At 42.3% G+C, this 17,124-nt stretch overlaps 1 long non-coding RNA gene and 1 pseudogene across 2 annotated transcripts; both read right to left on the reverse strand.

The window, feature by feature from the left end:
* Positions 1-1,120: 1,120 nt before the first annotated feature.
* Positions 1,121-16,376, reverse strand: LOC115137320 (protein FRG1-like; annotated as a pseudogene).
* Positions 10,547-14,314, reverse strand: LOC135574028 (uncharacterized). Of its 2 annotated transcripts, none has more exons than XR_010465140.1 (3): positions 11,441-14,314; positions 11,262-11,321; positions 10,547-11,026 (listed from the first exon to the last, which is right to left on the reverse strand). It is a non-coding gene; the product is annotated as an uncharacterized LOC135574028 (long non-coding RNA). The 2 variants fall into 2 exon arrangements; XR_010465141.1 differs by lacking the exon at positions 11,441-14,314 and adding an exon at positions 11,415-11,429 and having other exon boundaries at positions 10,547-11,029.
* Positions 16,377-17,124: the final 748 nt, after the last annotated feature.

Here is a 17,124-nt window from a genome sequence, read left to right on the forward strand (position 1 = left end):
TTGACTTTTTAAAGCTAATTCGCTTGTCAACAAAAGCTGTTCAAAATAGGTTAAAGTATATGAGGCGTTTTGTCATATTCACACCTTGAAGCTGTAGGGATAAGTGGGGTACGTGAGCTACATTTATTTTTAAACACAATAATTTGACCAAATATTTAGAAAGAGGTAATAATTTCATGAAGTATGTGAAGGAAGAAACCACATGGGGAAAGTAGTAAGCAAGTTAGGTTCAATAAACTGATTTTGAACTAGTCAAATTAATTTGTTTTAGAGGTTTCATGATGCTTGTATCAAAACCAAAGTAAATCATTTTAAGATTGTTCTATACATCAGTTGGGGTCTCTATTAGCTTCAATATGAGGTCATAAAACTGGCATTAAAGTGCACCCTTGTAGGTGTGTGGGCTAATATTGTCCAAATGTTTGTTTTGGAATAAGTTGAAGTGCATTTTCTTCCCAGGTCTAATGCAATCCATTTCTGCTGGGATATGAGGTAAAAACAGGGCTTGGCCTATGTTAAAAGTACATAGTGTTTGTTAGGTCTTAAGCCTGTGTTAAAATATGCTTAAAATGATTAAGACAAAACAAAGTGATTGTTAGGTCTTAAGCCTGTGTTAAAATATGCTTAAAATGATTAAGACAAAACAAAGTGATTGTGTTGAATAAAGATAGATATGGTTGTAAAAGTTAGTGGTGATATTTCATTCCGTATGAAATTCCGGAATAGCGTATATTCCGTATAGTGGTGATATTTCATTCCGTACAGACATTTTTCAGTTGGCTCAATTTACCACCACGTAAGTTTTGCCAAGAGAATGTTTAATAAGCTATGTTTTCAAAACTGTATTTTTTTTTTTTTTTTACATGAATTCTGATTATTTCCAGGGATACACAACATCCTGAAATATATGTAGATATCTTTGTTAGAAAGAATACTATATTTCCCTTGATGTAGTGATGCTGTATTGCCTAATACACAAACATCAATGGACTGTCCCAAACATCTAACAGATCTACTGATCTGCCGTTTTTTAGGGCAAAACAAAGATAGTGGTGGTAGGCATGTTAGCAATGATTTACAGGAAAATTGGTCACTGGGTAATCTCTCAAATACAATCCAGTTCACCATAACCACTACTGCTGTTTATTATCTGAGATGGGAAACTCAGTGAAACAAGCTATTAAGTCTTCTGAGGAGCCTGCTAGGGAAGGGGTTTAGGGATTGAAATGACAATCGCACAGTTTTACTTTCTCTTCACCAAATAAAATGTATTCATGATAAAAAGTTCCATCAAAACAGATTCATCAATGCCAGTCAAACAATAAAACGAATTTAAAAAAGAGCCTTTTTGATTTTAACATAAGAAATTCAAAGACGAGTGGACAATCCATCAATTCTTGTATCTTCACTTGCAGTATCGGTCTGCTTTCATCTTGGCTCTCCTGTGAACAAAAAAAAAAAAAAGAATCCACCAGACAATGTGATTAGCTATCATGTGACAAATCAGCTTGTTGAATCACATGTTGAATTGAAACAGGTTTGTGCAAATAGGTTTAGAGTATGTTGGCAGTTTGACCAGTTACGTGGCCGAATCCTGCTATTAAATGGCCATCAGTAGGAGTCATGTCAACAGTAATTTGGACCAGTTCCAGAACGATTTCTTGGAAAGGAAGTTTATGTTGATCATTAAAACCAATTTGTGTGTTCGCGGGTTGTTTCCTTTGGGGCAGCTACCGCCACTGAAATCAAAACTTCACTTAGTCATGCATTGATGTCAATGGGAGACTGAATGAAAATTAGACTTAAATGGAAGTTTAGGATTTGCCTCTTTTGAGAAGATGTTTTTCCCCCCACCTGTCTAACAACTCTTCGTGGAACTTCCCGTCTTTCCGGGCCATCTTTAGCGTGTTGCTGTCCTCCTCGTTCACCCTCAGCCGCCTGTCCTGGAAACTCTGGAACTTCTTTCTGTAACATCAGAAATCCCTGTTCAGTGAGACATTAACACGTGATAAGACACGGAAGGACCAGTCACACGCCACTATCAAACACAACATCACGGAACAGAAATCTAATCACAGGTGTAGTGAAATGCTTATGTTCCTAGCTCCGACAGTGCAGTAATACCTAACGATACAAAACCCCCCAAAAAACATGCAAATCCCCCAAATAAAATAGTTAAGAAATATTAGAAAGAGCAATGTCAGAGTTCGGAATATAAATAACAATGCACTCTCTGGGGCATAAACCTGACGACTATTATCAATGACAAATGTGTATACAAATGTGTATAAAGCAACTTACACTCGCAAGTACCGTGCCATTTCATTGACGTAAACAGTCCTGATAGTAGATACATACAGAGTGCAATAGGCCCTCTAGCAGTGGTTACAGTCTGTCAGTGGTTTATGATTCACGGGCAGCGCTCTGTTCATGCAACACGCTCTGGGATGCTAAGCACTACATCACGATGACGGGCTCAAGGGCAGCCATTATCGGCACGTCAACATGATGAGTCCATTTCCCCCGTGTTTTTTCCTCCTCTAAAATAAAAAACGATGGAGAGGGGGAAGATAACATTTTTTTTTTTTTAAATGGAACACGAAGTTGAGGTGGGAAGAGGAGAAACGGAACACAATGACAGCCTTGCTCACGCTTAGCTCTCAGAACTTAATGGGCCGCCGTGGGCCGTAAAAGCGGCAGCGGTGGTTCCGTTCTCATTTCCATCCCCGTAGCGTTGGCCCATCAATCGTCCTTTTAAGGGAGCGGGATTGATGAGGTGGCGCCCCTACGCTCCCCCCACCAGCACCCTCCTCCTCCTTGTGCATCCGGGCTTGTGAATTAGTTGTCAAAATCTTGCAGAAGCAGAGTGGAAGGTTGTCAGATGAAAATGGAGGGAAATCACTGTCTGTCTACGGAAGGTCACAGAGTTCATCCCATCCACCTTCCTGGCTGTCTTTTCTACATAAAATGCCCCCCCTCCCCCGGTGAGAATTGGTAGGTGAAGTTTAAAGGAAAAATCCACCCCAAAACTATTTGTCCATTGTTGACATAGTCCCAATATGTTTTGCATGTCAACAATCAAGTTTAAGATATAGAACTTTCAAAATACAGATATGCAGCCAGTATGAACAATTTCGGTATAATTGCAGTACTGCACAGTAATTTAGGATAACAGTCCACTGTTGATCCTTGTTGGGCATATCTGACAAAAAGGTCTGTCTTAACGTTTTTCATAAATGCATGAAACATTGTCGTGATATAGGGCAGGCCATGGCATTTCCGATACCTTTACCATTACTTATGTTCATTTGGACAAGATCAGCAGTACAACAGGGGTTTACAACCTCTAGACTAGAGAGCATGGAATCACAGCCATGTACGATTGCCGCCGCAAATGTTGCTGCCACCGTGAGTGTGATTTAGGCCGACAGACGGTACATACACGTAGTTGAGCTCGCAGTTCTTCACGTTACCCCTGTCCTCGTCGGCAATGTCGTCGTTTCGCTTGACCTCCCTCTCCGCGCATGACCGGATCTGTTCATCATCATCATCATCATCATCGAGAGAGAGAGAGAGAGGCAGAAGGGGAGAGGGGCAAAACACAACAGTTGCATGTTGAATAGCAATATCCTGCCCCCCCCCCCTAATGTTCGGAGACATTTTGTTTTTTCATCCCGTCACCAACTTCACACTGCCCCAGTGGAATGTAATTGGGATGTAATTTCTGTAGTATAGATGGGGAGGGGTGGGGTTATGGAGCGACCTTGTGAAATATATACATCACCTTAACCATCTCGTCATCCCCCGCCAACTTCCCCTTGGCCTCAATGTCCCCACATTCACTGTACGAGATGAAACAGCTATTTGCTGCCATGAGAGCCATTTTTCCCTGGAATGGGGGAAAGAGAAAGAAATTAGTAAAAAAAAAAAAAATTAAAAAGGAAGACAAACAGAAATGAAATGAAGAGAATATTTGACAGATGAGTTTCACCTCGCGAGGTAAAAGCTCATATGCAGAGAGCGTCAAGCTTTCACTCCGAACCGCATCAACAAAGCAACAAGCTTGTGAGGAAAACGAGGCTTATCTATATTTTGGGTTACTATGCAACAAGTTCTATATGAAATGGCATTATATCACAGTCTTTGTATGCATCGACTTTGACAAAAAAACATTTTTGATTGACAGTTGCTTCACTCACGTCCTGGAAAACAGGCTCCCACTGTTCGCGGGGCCGATGGCGTCGGAACGCCCCACCACGACCCCCTCCGAGGTGATCCCGAGATACTTCCCGTAGCCAGACTTCAGGGCTACCCTAGGGAGAAAAACACAGGAGAACAACATTCATGCCTGGATACTGGCAGGTTGATTTGAGTGTCTAAAAACTTTTCCAAAGACCATTCAAAGATAAAGACCATTTGAACGACAGAAGTGATGCTCCTTTATAACATTCCCATTTAAATCCAATTTTGTATTTATAAAATTGTAAACCTGCAGAGACTGTAATTGTTCTTCCAAAGTCTATTATAACTCACCAGGGGACACTTTCTATTCAGATTTGGAGAGAAGAAGTCAACATAAAATGTGCGTAGGTGATATTTACTCCTTTCATACGTACCTAGAGTCTGACAGCTTGATGGCAGTGAACTGCTCCGGGGGGTCTGGCCCTTCATCGTCTGGAAAATATCAAAGAAAACATTTCCCTTTTAAGAGTCACGAAACCCTGATTGATATTCTAAAAATCAGAGCATTTTCACTTTTTTATTTTCCTTATTTTTATCCGAGAGGAGCTTTAGTGTTGGTTTAATGAGGATTAAAACTAGACAACTCTATTATCACTTCAAACATTTGGGAGCCTGGCTCTGCCGACTTAACATTCAGAGTGTCGAAACGTCGGGCACGATTAGCATTTCTCACATTCTCTCGCCAGGGTTGTGATCTTGGGGAAGAAAAATAAATCTGTTTCAGTGGTGCCAATACAATGCATTTGATCTAGAATATATTAACGTACAATAATGATGTGTCATTCTGAGAAACAGGCAATTTGCATAATTTCCTCTACCCTTGAGACGTACTGACGTAGAGCCTTCATGTTTTACTAATGCTTCATGGTCCTTAATAACACACAACCTCGGGCTACACAATGTTGCTGCTGTGTGCTAGCGATCGCCTACACCCAACCCTACTCTCTGAAACCCAGACCTCAAATCTTGCGTAATTTCATCAGATGCTCGATTAGGTTCTTGGGGAGATGTATGAGAACAGATACTATAAGACTAGAGAAATCTCCACCCCCTTAAAAAAAAAAGAAACTCTCGGCTAAAGGCTCCCACCCCTTCAGAAAATGTTCCACTTGAAATCATTGCCCCAATTTAAGCACCACCCTAAATGCGGTGACACCCTGTGGAGATCGGCCACTCTCAACTTATCGTTTGATTGGTCAATGGTGGTTGGTTTTTGGGTTAAAAGGTTACACCTTCAGATGTTATAAATAGGATGAAATGCTTTTGTTCTCTCTCTTGTCCTGTATCCAGTCCATGGAGGAAGGTTGCATGATCAATTCTCCTTTCCTAGACTTCTAAGGTCTCTGGCTTAGTAAGCCTTTCTTTGTTCACGCGTTATCCTGCAAAGTTCACCTTAGGATCTATATGCTTGGAAAATATTGCCCAATGCTTGCTTGTATATCTTTATATTCATTATCTTTATGGAGTCGGATAAACATTTTAATAGGCTAATTGCTTACTCGCGTGTGCTGTGTACTGTATATTCACATAATACATATTATCAATATATATTACTGCCCATTATAGCTTCATGCCCTAGTGTCCTTTTCTTTCTCCTCGGTGATGGATAAAAGTTGTGGATGGATTTCTACCCTATTGCTTTGTCCTGCCAGATCAGGGGCCATTTATGAAAGGAAGCTAGTTAATCATACCGAGAAACACACTCCGTAAGGATGTGACCATCACAGGTTCTCACAACTTTAGGGAAAGATAAGGGGGGCTCTGTCAATTTCAAGGACAGGCTGATGCAAATGTAAACCACACCTCTGTGTGCAATCATTGGGCTAGCAAATAAATTCCCTAGGCTCACATACAGTGGGGCAAAAAAGTATTTAGTCAGCCACCAATTGTGCAAGTTCTCCCACTTAAAGATGAGAGAGGCCTGTAATTGTCATCTATTTGCAAATTATGGTGGAAAATAAGTATTTGGTCAATAACAAAAGTTTCTCTCAATACTTTGTTATATACCCTTTGTTGGCAATCACAGAGGTCAAACGTTTTCTGTAAGTCTTCACAAGGTTTTCACACACTGTTGCTGGTATTTTGGCCCATTCCTCCATGCAGATCTCCTCTAGAGCAGTGATGTTTTGGGGCTGTTGCTGGGCAACACAGACTTTCAACTACCTCCAAAGATTTTCTATGGGGTTGAGATCTGGAGACTGGCTAGGCCACTCCAGGACCTTGAAATGCTTCTTACGAAGCCACTCCTTCGTTGCCCGGGTGGTGTGTTTGGGATATAATTGTCATGATGAAAGACCCAGCCACATTTCATCTTCAATGCCCTTGCTGATGGAAGGAGGTTTTCACTCAAAGTCTCACGATACATGGCCCCATTCATTCTTTCCTTTACACGGATCAGTCGTCCTGGTCCCTTTGCAGAAAAACAGCCCCAAAGCATGATGTCTCCACCCCCATGCTTCACAGTAGGTATGGTGTTCTTTGGATGCAACTCAGCATTCTTTGTACTCCAAACACGATGAGTTAAGTTTTTACCAAAAAGTTATATTTTGGTTTCATCTGACCATATGACATTCTCCCAATCTTCTTCTGGATCATCCAAATGCTCTCTAGCAAACTTCAGACAGGCCTGGACATGTACTGGCTTAAGCAGGGGGACACATCTGGCACTGCAGGATTTGAGTCACTGGCGGCGTAGTGTGTTACTGATGGTAGGCTTTGTTACTTTGGTCCCAGCTCTCTGCAGGTCATTCACTAGGTCCCCCCGTGTGGTTCTGGGATTTTTGCTCACCATTCTTGTGATCATTTTGACCCCACGGGGTGAGATCTTGCGTGGATCGAGGGAGATTATCAGTGGTCTTGTATGTCTTCATTTCCTAATAATTGCTCCCACAGTTGATTTCTTCAAACCAAGCTGCTTACCTATTGCAGATTCAGTCTTCCCAGCCTGGTGCAGGTCTACAATTTTGTTTCTGGTGTCCTTTGACAGCTCTTTGGTCTTGGCCATAATGGAGTTTGGAGTGTGACTGTTTGAGGTTGTGGACAGGTGTCTTTTATACTGATAACAAGTTCAAACAGGTGCCATTAATACAGGTAACGAGTGGAGGACAGAGGAGCCTCTTAAAGAAGAAGTTACAGGTCTGTGAGAGCCAGAAATCTTGCTTGTTTGTAGGTGACCAAATACTTATTTTCCACCATAATTTGCAAATAAATTCATTAAAAAATCCTACAATGTGATTTTCTGGATTTTTTTCTCATTTTGTCTGTCATAGTTGAAGTGTACCTATGATGAAAATTACAGGCCTCTCTCATCTTTTTAAGTGGGAGAACTTGCACAATTGGTGGCTGACTAAATACTTTTTTGCCCCACCATGTTTCTCAGACCACAATAGTCAGACAGACAGTTTAAATTCTAATTATATTCCATCCCCTAAAGCAGGCCTATATCTCCCCGTGACCCTTGACCTTACAGAGGGCATTCACAAAGTCTCCCGCATCCAGTGACTAAGCATCTTGAGGGCTTTTCTCAGCTTGAGAGGGCTAAACTATTCTAGACGGGGTTCCTTCTTACTGAAAATCCCATAAAAGTGCAGAAACATCATCTCTCTGTCCCTGTAACTCAATTTCTCTTTCATCTCATTTAAATGAGCCTGCCTCCCAAGTTAGAGCCTCACCAAGGGAATAGGAATAGTTCACGTTTTATTCTCCTGGCCATTTTCCCTCTTTCTCCCTCTTCAATGAAAAACCGTGAGCTGAATCCCAGGTCTGCGTTTCTGTCTTTGGAGGGTGGATGGGTTTTATTGAACATTTCTCAAAACATCTCTCACCTTAGGGCAGAGAATTTTTGCCTGGAAACTCCCATTTAGACTAGCTTGGCTAGTTAGGTGTTCCACCCCCAAGTTGAGGCCTTTTCCCTGAGGCTCAGGGGCTGGTGTAATGGAGCTCTGGCTTGCTAGTCAGTGGGGCTAACAGTGGGGAGACGAAGCATATCGTCTGTGAGCCTGGATTCAAAGATGTGATTCAAGCACACTTTGGCAATATCCCTCTAACTTGTCATGCACGCCAACTTTGAATGGTAAACATACAATCGAAATGGTTGGTGCCGATCTTTCCCGTTCATTTTAGATTGTGGACTACACTTTTCACCTTAAACTTGAAAAACTATGCATTTAAGAGGCAAAGAATCACAATGACATTAGGTCAATGATACTCATTTGGATCTTGATATCCATAAACCATGAGACGAGAGAGCTCTTTGCCTGTTACCTTGTTGCATTCTAACCCATCACAGAGCTGTGCAACACATTTCCTCCGAATATTTCATTGTCTTCCTGCCTCTGCAAATGGATGGGCACCATAAATCGTAGCTAGCACCAGATTCATATTGATGATATCCAATAACGTGCTTGAGAGGACAAAGAAATAGATTAATGCCTGGTGTGTGTGTGTGTGTGTGTGTGTGTGTGGAGGAGCAATTCCAGCTTCCTCGCTAAAACCATTACCCGGCAAGCTGTGCAGAAATGAATGTCCTAATAGCTTCTGGAACAACATAGTAGTTCAGTTCTCCCTTTCATTTTCCGTGTCCACTCTCTCAGAGTGTGATTTCAAATTGATTTAGAACGAAATGCTAAATCCTATACCGTTTAGGACAAAATTGGTTTAGATTTCAAAACGCTTGGTACCGCACGCAGGCAGTCATCGAATGCGGTGGTCATCGAAAAAGCAAGAAAATAAAGTTGGAAGAAACAATTAGTGAACCCCCGCATTCTCCACAATGACACAAAAAATTCCCTGCCACTTTGCCAGGCTAATGGAATGTGACGTCCATTACGGCTCTTTGGTTTCCTCACTTCGTATTGGAATAGAATGGAACATGAGAAAACTGGGCTTCATGGGGGAGATTTTCTTCCATTCTCTTCTGGGATTCATTCATTCCAGACGATTACCAGCTCCATTTGCTCTGTCTATAATGCCGAATTACAGAATCCAACACAGACCCAAAAAAAGTGTATTTACATTTTTTGGTGATATCAAATTGATACTTACAGTCTTGGAAATCACTGCAACTCTCTTACAGACTCCGGTGAGAAGGCCATGCATCCTCTGAAACACGACCCCGCCAAGCCGCACTGCTCGCTTAACATGGAAGCCAGCCGCACCAATATGTAGGAGGAAACACTGTACAGCTGGCGACCAAAGTCAGCATGCATGCGCCCGGCTGCCACAAGTCGCTAGAGCGCGATGGGACAAGGACATCCCAGGCGGCCAAACCCTCCCCTAACCCGGATGACGCTGGGCCAATTGTGCGCTGCCTCATGAGTCTACCGGTCGCGGTCGGCCCCCGACACAGCCCGGGATCAAACCCGGATCTGTAGACCGCTGCGCCACTCGGGAGGCCCCGATGCAGACAATTCAAGTAAATGCAAGTGACATGCTGGCCAGGCTTGCATTTCAAAAACGACTTTATAAGAGGGAACAATCAACAGGACCACTTTAGATTTCTCTCTCTCCTTCATTTCAATCTTGTCAGTTCGAATTGCAAAGTGAAATCATTTAAGAATTTACAGCCATTTTAGAGTGACTCATTCTGACAACTTGAGTGAAGTTGCCATCTAAACGGTTGCACAAGACACCACACCGCCTTGACTTAAGCAGATTAAGTTCACAAAACAACGTGTGCTCAAGCTACCAGTTGCGCGACCATACCTTACAATAACCATCATTTATGATAATCATAATGTATGATGATAATAAGTAAATCAAGTTCCAATTGAAACTACAGTCCCATTAGTTGTTTTTTTTGAGACATGAAGATGCCTTTAGTTTAGTGGGCCAACCTGTTGAGTTGTGCAGACAACCCAAATTGGTAACATTGGTGCAAGTCACTTGAATCACAGTTGATTTCAGCAGCTGAGCTGCTAGGGATGTGACAGAGATGAGGGGATTCAAGAAGTGTTTTGGCGATAGCTTGCCAAACTACCCTCTCAAAGCTCCTGCAACATCTGGCTGACATTTAACTGTGTCTGTGGTTACTAGCCTGGCTCCACAGCTACACCAGCGGAAGAAGGCAGAGGGTGATGATGAATGGCAGTCGGCCACTTCTGGTGTGCCACAAGAGGGCGTTGTCTCACCATATCCGTTTATCCTTCACATGTCCAACCGAAAAGTTCAGTGACACTGGGTATGCTGATGATGTAGGGCTGTCCTGAGCCATATACAACTAACCAGCATCCAGGAGGACACTTCCATGGGCTTCGAGGCAAAAGCAGCTGGAAGAGTGGGCCACATCCAACAACCTGCTCCTGAATGGAAAAAAAGTCTGTGGAAATTCAGATATGTTATTATTGAGACCATCCACAACCCGCACCACTAATCCTAGAAGGACAGGAAGTACCAGTGGTAACAACAACTAAATATATCGGTTTTCATCTAGACTCTAACCTCAGTGGTGACACACATGCGGAGCAGTCAGTGAGGAAGGCCTCAAAATGTCTGCACTTTTTGAATGGTCTTGCCAGAAATGGCCTACTCACTGAAGATCTGGTCACAGTCTATACTATACTGGTCAGACCTTGTCTGGAAAACGGTGGAGTGCTGTTAGTTGGATGCAGTAAAAAGCAGCAGGCCCAACTAGACAGGGTGCAGAGGAGGGCCTTGAGGATCATCTCCAGAGTTGGAGCAGTCCAACCACAGCTCCCCTCGCAGTGCATCTGGCAAGGAACATGCACACTCTCCAACAACCCCTGCATGACCCGCTCCCTCTAAGGGAGGTGACTGCACCACCAGGCTGCTGAGAAAGACAGTCCTGTGTTACTGCCCGTATTATAAAACAACAAAAACACCACTCTACCCACTGCTGTCAGACTGTACAATAACTTTAGCTCTTACAGACCTAATCTTAACCATTCAGTTTGACCACCATGAAAATAAATGTCAAATATATATATATATGCGCACACACACACACAGTGGGGAGAACAAGTATTTGATAACCTGCAAAATCAGCAGTGTTTCCTACTTACAAAGCATGTAGAGGTCTGTAATTTTGATCATAGGTACACTTCAACTGTGAGAGACGGAATCTAAAACAAAAATACAGAAAATCACATTGTATGATTTTTAAGTAATTAATTAGCATTTTATTGCATGACATAAGTATTTGATCACCTACTAACCAGTAAGAATTCCAGCTCTCACAGACCTGTTAGTTTTTCTTTAAGAAGCCCTCCTGTTCTCCACTCATTGCCTGTATTAACTGCACCTTTTTGAACTTGTTACCTGTATAAAAGACACCTGTCCACACACTCAATCAAACAGAATCCAACCTCTCCACAATGGCCAAGACCAGAGAGCTGTGTAAGGACATCAGGGATAAAATTGTAGACCTGCACAAGGCAGGGATGGGCTGCAGGACAATAGGCAAGCAGCTTGGTGAGAAGGCAACAACTGTTGGTGCAATTTTTAGAAAATGGAAGAAGTTCAAGATGACGGTCAATCACCCTCAGTCTGGGGCTCCATGCAAGATCTCACCTCGTGGGGCATCAATGATCATGAGGAAGGTGAGGGATCAGCCCAGAACTACACGGCAGCACCTGGTCAGGAATGGGAGAAGGTCATGTGGTCTGATGAGACAAAAATAGAGCTTTTTGGTCTAAACTCCACTCGCCGTGTTTGGAGGAAGAAGAAGGATGAGTACAACCCCAAGAACTCCATCCCAATCGTGAAGCATGGAGGTGGAAACATCATTCTTTGGGGATGCTTTTCTGCAAAGGGGACAGGACGACTGCACCGTATTGAGGGGAGGATGGATGTATTGCGAGATCTTGGCCAACAACCTCCTTCCCTCAGTAAGAGCATTGAAGATGGGTCGTGGCTGGGTCTTCCAGCATGACAACGGCCCGAAACACACAGCCAGGGCAACTAAGGAGTGGCTCCGTAAGGAGCATCTCAAGGTCCTGGAGTGGCCTAGCCAGTCTTCAGACCTGAACCCAATAGAAAATCTTTGGAGGGAGCTGAAAGTCCGTATTGCCCAGTGACAGCCCCGAAACCTGAAGGATCTGGAGAAGGTCTGTATGGAGGAGTGGGCCAAAATCCCTGCTGCAGTGTGTGCAAACCTGGTCAAGAACTACAGGAAACGTATGATCTCTGTAATTGCAAACAAAAGTTTCTGTACCAAATATTAAGTTCTGCTTTTCTGATGTATCAAATACTTATGTCATGAAATAAAATGCAAATGAATTACTTAAAAATAATACAATATGATTTCCTGGATGTTTGTTTTAGATTCCGTCTCTCACGGTTGAAGTGTACCTATGATAAAAATGAATTATTTCTAATCTTTCCTGATGTGTGGAGACATTTCACTGCAGCTAATGTAGAAGGAAAAGCTGTGTACATTTGCAAATACTGTGCCAAATCATATGTGAAGAATGCAACAAAAATGCAGAATCATCTGGCAAAGTGCATAAAGTTTCCTCAGTGCTCACAACAAGCAACCTCTGACAAAAGTATCTCTACTTCTAATCAAAGTGAAAATGATGAATCAGACACCTTATCAATATTAACAGCTCATGGTCCTCCTGGAATCAGAAGTTTTTTTTTAACTCAATAGCGAACGTAGTCAGAAATGCTGGGGAATGTCTTGCTCGAGCTGTGTATGCAACTGGTTCACCTCTGATTCTCACAGGCAATGTGTATTGAAGAGATTTTTGTAATGTTCTTCGCCCAGCATACACCCCTCCAACTAGACATGCTTTATCTACTCATTTGCTAGATACAGAGTTCAACAGAGTTCAAGTGAAGGTCAAGAAAATCAGAGAAAGCAGACCGTATTGCAATCATCTCTGATGGGTGGTCGAATGTCCGTGGGCAAGGAATAACTAACTATATCATCTCCACCCCTCAACCAGTATTCTACAAGAGCAAAACAAGGGACAACAGACACACCGGTCTCTACATTGCAGAAGGCAGTCATCAATGACTTTGGACAACAGAAGGTATTTGCACTGGTGACAGACAATGCTGCGAACATAAAGGCTGCTTGGTCTAAAGTGGAGTCCTACCTTCACTTCACACCCAATGGCTGTGCTGCTCATGTATTGAATCTGCTTCTCAAGGACATTATGGCACTGAAAACAATGGATACACTCTACAAGATAGCCAAGAAAATGGTTAGGTATGTGAAGGGTCATCAAGTTATAGCAGCAATCTACCTCACCAAGTGAGAAGAATAAGAGCACCACATTGAATCTGCCCATCAACACCCGTTGGGGTGGGGTTGTCATCATGTTTGGCAGTTCCCATGAGGGGAAGGAGTCTCTCCAAGAAATTGCCATATCACAGTCTGCCGATATGGACAGCTCCACCAAGAGGATCCCCCCTTGATGATGTATTTTGGGAGAGAGTGGTAAGCAGCCTGAAACCTATAGCAGTAGCCATTGCACAGATTTAGGGAGACAATGCCATCCTGTCTGATGTTCAGACCCTGCTTGCAGATGTAAGAGAATAAATTCATACTGCCATGCCCACTTCACTGTTGCTCCAAGCAGAGGAAACTGCAGTTCTGAAATAAATCAAAAAGTGTGAACACTTCTGCGTGAAACCCATACATGCCGCAGCGTACATGTTGGACCCCAAGTATGCTGGCAAGAGCACCCTGTCTGGTGCAGAGATCAACAAGCCATATGGTGTCATCACTACCGTGTCTCGCCACCTTGGCCTGGATGAGGGCAAGGTTCTTGGCAGTTGGGCGAAGTATACTTCCAAGCAAGGGCTTTGGGATGGAGATGCAATATGGCAGTTGTGCCAACATATCTCATCAGCCACCTAGTGGGAGGGACGTTGTGGATCTGAGGGTCTTTCCCCTGTTGCCTCCATCATCATCCAAATCAGAGCGCAACTGGTCCTTGTTTGGGAACACACGCATACCAAAGAACACAACAGGCTGACCAATACAAGGGTTGAAAAATCAGTGGCCATTCAAGCAAATTTGAGGCTTTTTGAGCCTGACAACAAGCCATCCTCAATCAGGTTGGAAAATGACAGTGAAAGATGAGGCCTCAGAGTCTGATGTTCAGAGGTGGACATTGAGGAGGTCCAGGGAGAAGACATGGAAGCCTGAGAGGAAGACAATCAAAGCTTTAGTTTCTAGATTATCATTATACAGATGTCTGTTGAAAACGTTTTTGGGAGATGTGATGGATCATTGGGGATCATTCAATATTTCCTTTCTTTTGTTGTTCAGTGAAATCATCCCATGTGAAGAGTCAAATCATTTAATTAAAGTTCAAAAATGAATTTTTTTATTATTTCTATTGGAATGATTTAATAATTTGAAATTATGTCTACTTACGATAAGGTAAAAGGTTTATGTTTCTGTCTCCATATGATATGGTAAATATATTCAATGCAAAAAAAACATCTACATTTAAATGGTATTAATTTGCATATATATTTTTGTTAATTCCCAAATATTCCTGTTAATTACCACCTCTGAATATTCCCCAAAATGTGCAACCCTACTCAGTACTGTCTTGTGATGAGTAACCCTGCCCCAAAGATTTGTGTTAGGGGTCAATCCATTTAAACAAAACTTTCCATACATGTTTGCCCATGGAAACATGTGTCACAAAGGGACTTTTTGAACCTGAATGTCAAAACATTCAGGAGATAAAGGGGCTCAAAGTTGACACATGTTGCACATCCCACCATACCATGAGACATCAATGTCTTCATCACTGGAAAAGATAAACGGTTCATTTAAAAGCTGTCAAACGATTACAAAAAAGTTACTTTCTGAGCACTTCTACAAAGGGCAAATATGTATGGAAGGTTTACTTTAAATCAAAAGGGGTGCTGTCAAAAAAGTGATTGAATTCAAAAGGATTTTCCCTTAGGTCTTGAATTGTGCATAAGCCCCCTATTTGATACCTGTGGTTTGCAATCTCTTCCTGTGTTTGTCTCATAACAGTCTAAAACAGTCATCTGTATCTAAACAAATCAAAATGTCCACTACGTTCAACCTCCCTCCCTGCCCCCTGGTAACAGGTGCAGGAGAGTGAGAGCTGTAACAGGGACTCGACCCCCAGCTCATGCGGTGCAGAGGTGAAAGCCTAACGGACTGTACCACAAAAGCCTCTGGGTTGAGGCAGTACAACGCTCCCATACGCCACTTACTCAAGCATAACATTCTGATCATGCCCCACACACATCACCAACACTTCAAAATTAACCCTATCGAATCAATGATGTAACAAATGGCAAAAAGTCTCTCGAAACACTTCCCCCTGTCCAATCAAGTAGCAAAACAACCTAGTATGGCATACAGCAAATTGTGTGCATCATCATCATCATGCATTAATGACAAAACACATAACACCCTAATCCCTATATTATTGTGCACTACGTTTGACCAGAGCTCTATGTGACTTGGATTAGAAGTAGTGTACTACAAAGGAAATATTGGGTGAATTTAGCTAAAGATAGTCTCGCACTTTTCTTACCTTGATGTGGTGCACCAACTGTGAAAAGACCATTATCCAGGGCATGGATGTAGGAATTAGTCTGCATCTCTATTGCAACCGTTCCTGAAATCTCCCCAAAGCCACTGATACACCACCATCCACCTAGAAAGCAGAAAAAAACATGATTGTTTGCTACTTTGTGAAGTATCATAAGAACCCTTTTCAACTAGCGAGCTACCAAGAATGACCAGCAAACAACATACCAACAATATCCGGTTTATCTTGTGCATCGTCCCTTTTTCTCTTCTTATCCTTGTGCTTCTTCTTCTTTCTACAAGACAATTATGGATCAACATTAGCAAGGTCAAATTGGGAAAAAGGAAAATAGCAAACAGTTATCTAGCTAACATTAGCCAGTAATTAACTGTTAATGCCTGGTCAGAGTCGATGAACGATAGCTAGTTTGATAGCATTATTAGCCATCTTCCACACAAACAAATATTGAATTCGATGTTGAGGAATAAACTCACCCCTTGTTAAGTCCTTTCAAAACAAGTTTTGTTATTTTCACTTTGGAATAGTCAGCCATATCTTCAGATTATGGGAAACTAGCTAGCCACCAAGCTAACAACATAAACAAACGAAAACAACATGCGAGTACGGTGGCTGTCGAGGTAAAAACAAATATCAGTTACCAAACGAGCGATCTGTTCTTTAGAGAATATATTAACATTGAATACATTGACTAATGCCTTGTTTGTTTAGCAGCATTTTTTTTGTTCAATGTAAAAGGTGATGTGTTACTAATTATGTGTTACTAAGTGTGACAGAGAGTCGTACACACTCTGTATAAGCTCACAGTAATTTAATGGGTAAAGGAAACCACCAACATTTCTTCTAGGTTACTATGGTCATTGGTTGCACTAATTGCACTGTTTGTCTACATAACCTGGTTCAAGCATTCATGACATTACCCTGAAGAAGGCACAGTGATGCCAAAACGTTTGTGGTTTACCCAATACATTACCCTGAGATTATATAGAGGGTTTGTGACTCTATTTTCTATAGCCTACAGCTTTCTTGCTGTTACAGTAGTCAGCACCTATACGAAATTTTTTGGGTGTGCAACAGCTCATGCTTTTCACTAGACTAAGTGTCCCAGAGAGTCACACTTTAAACTTGCACACACTCACAATATCACCCCAACTCCACACACATCCATTAATGCCGTAGTCAAGGAGCAGCTTAAGTGGCCATGAGTCTCTGCACAGTCTCACATAGAGTGTATCTCTGTAAACTCCCCGAGTCCAGGCCAAGGCTGGCAGTGAGTGTGAGGGAAATTGACTGTCTGTCTCCTGGCTCAGAGGAGTACTGGAGTTTGGCTTTTCTCTCAATAGACAGTGTGTCTGCTGTCTCTGACCAG

Source organism: Oncorhynchus nerka, linkage group LG11 (assembly GCF_034236695.1).
Source record: "Oncorhynchus nerka isolate Pitt River linkage group LG11, Oner_Uvic_2.0, whole genome shotgun sequence".
Lineage (NCBI taxonomy): Eukaryota > Metazoa > Chordata > Actinopteri > Salmoniformes > Salmonidae > Oncorhynchus > Oncorhynchus nerka.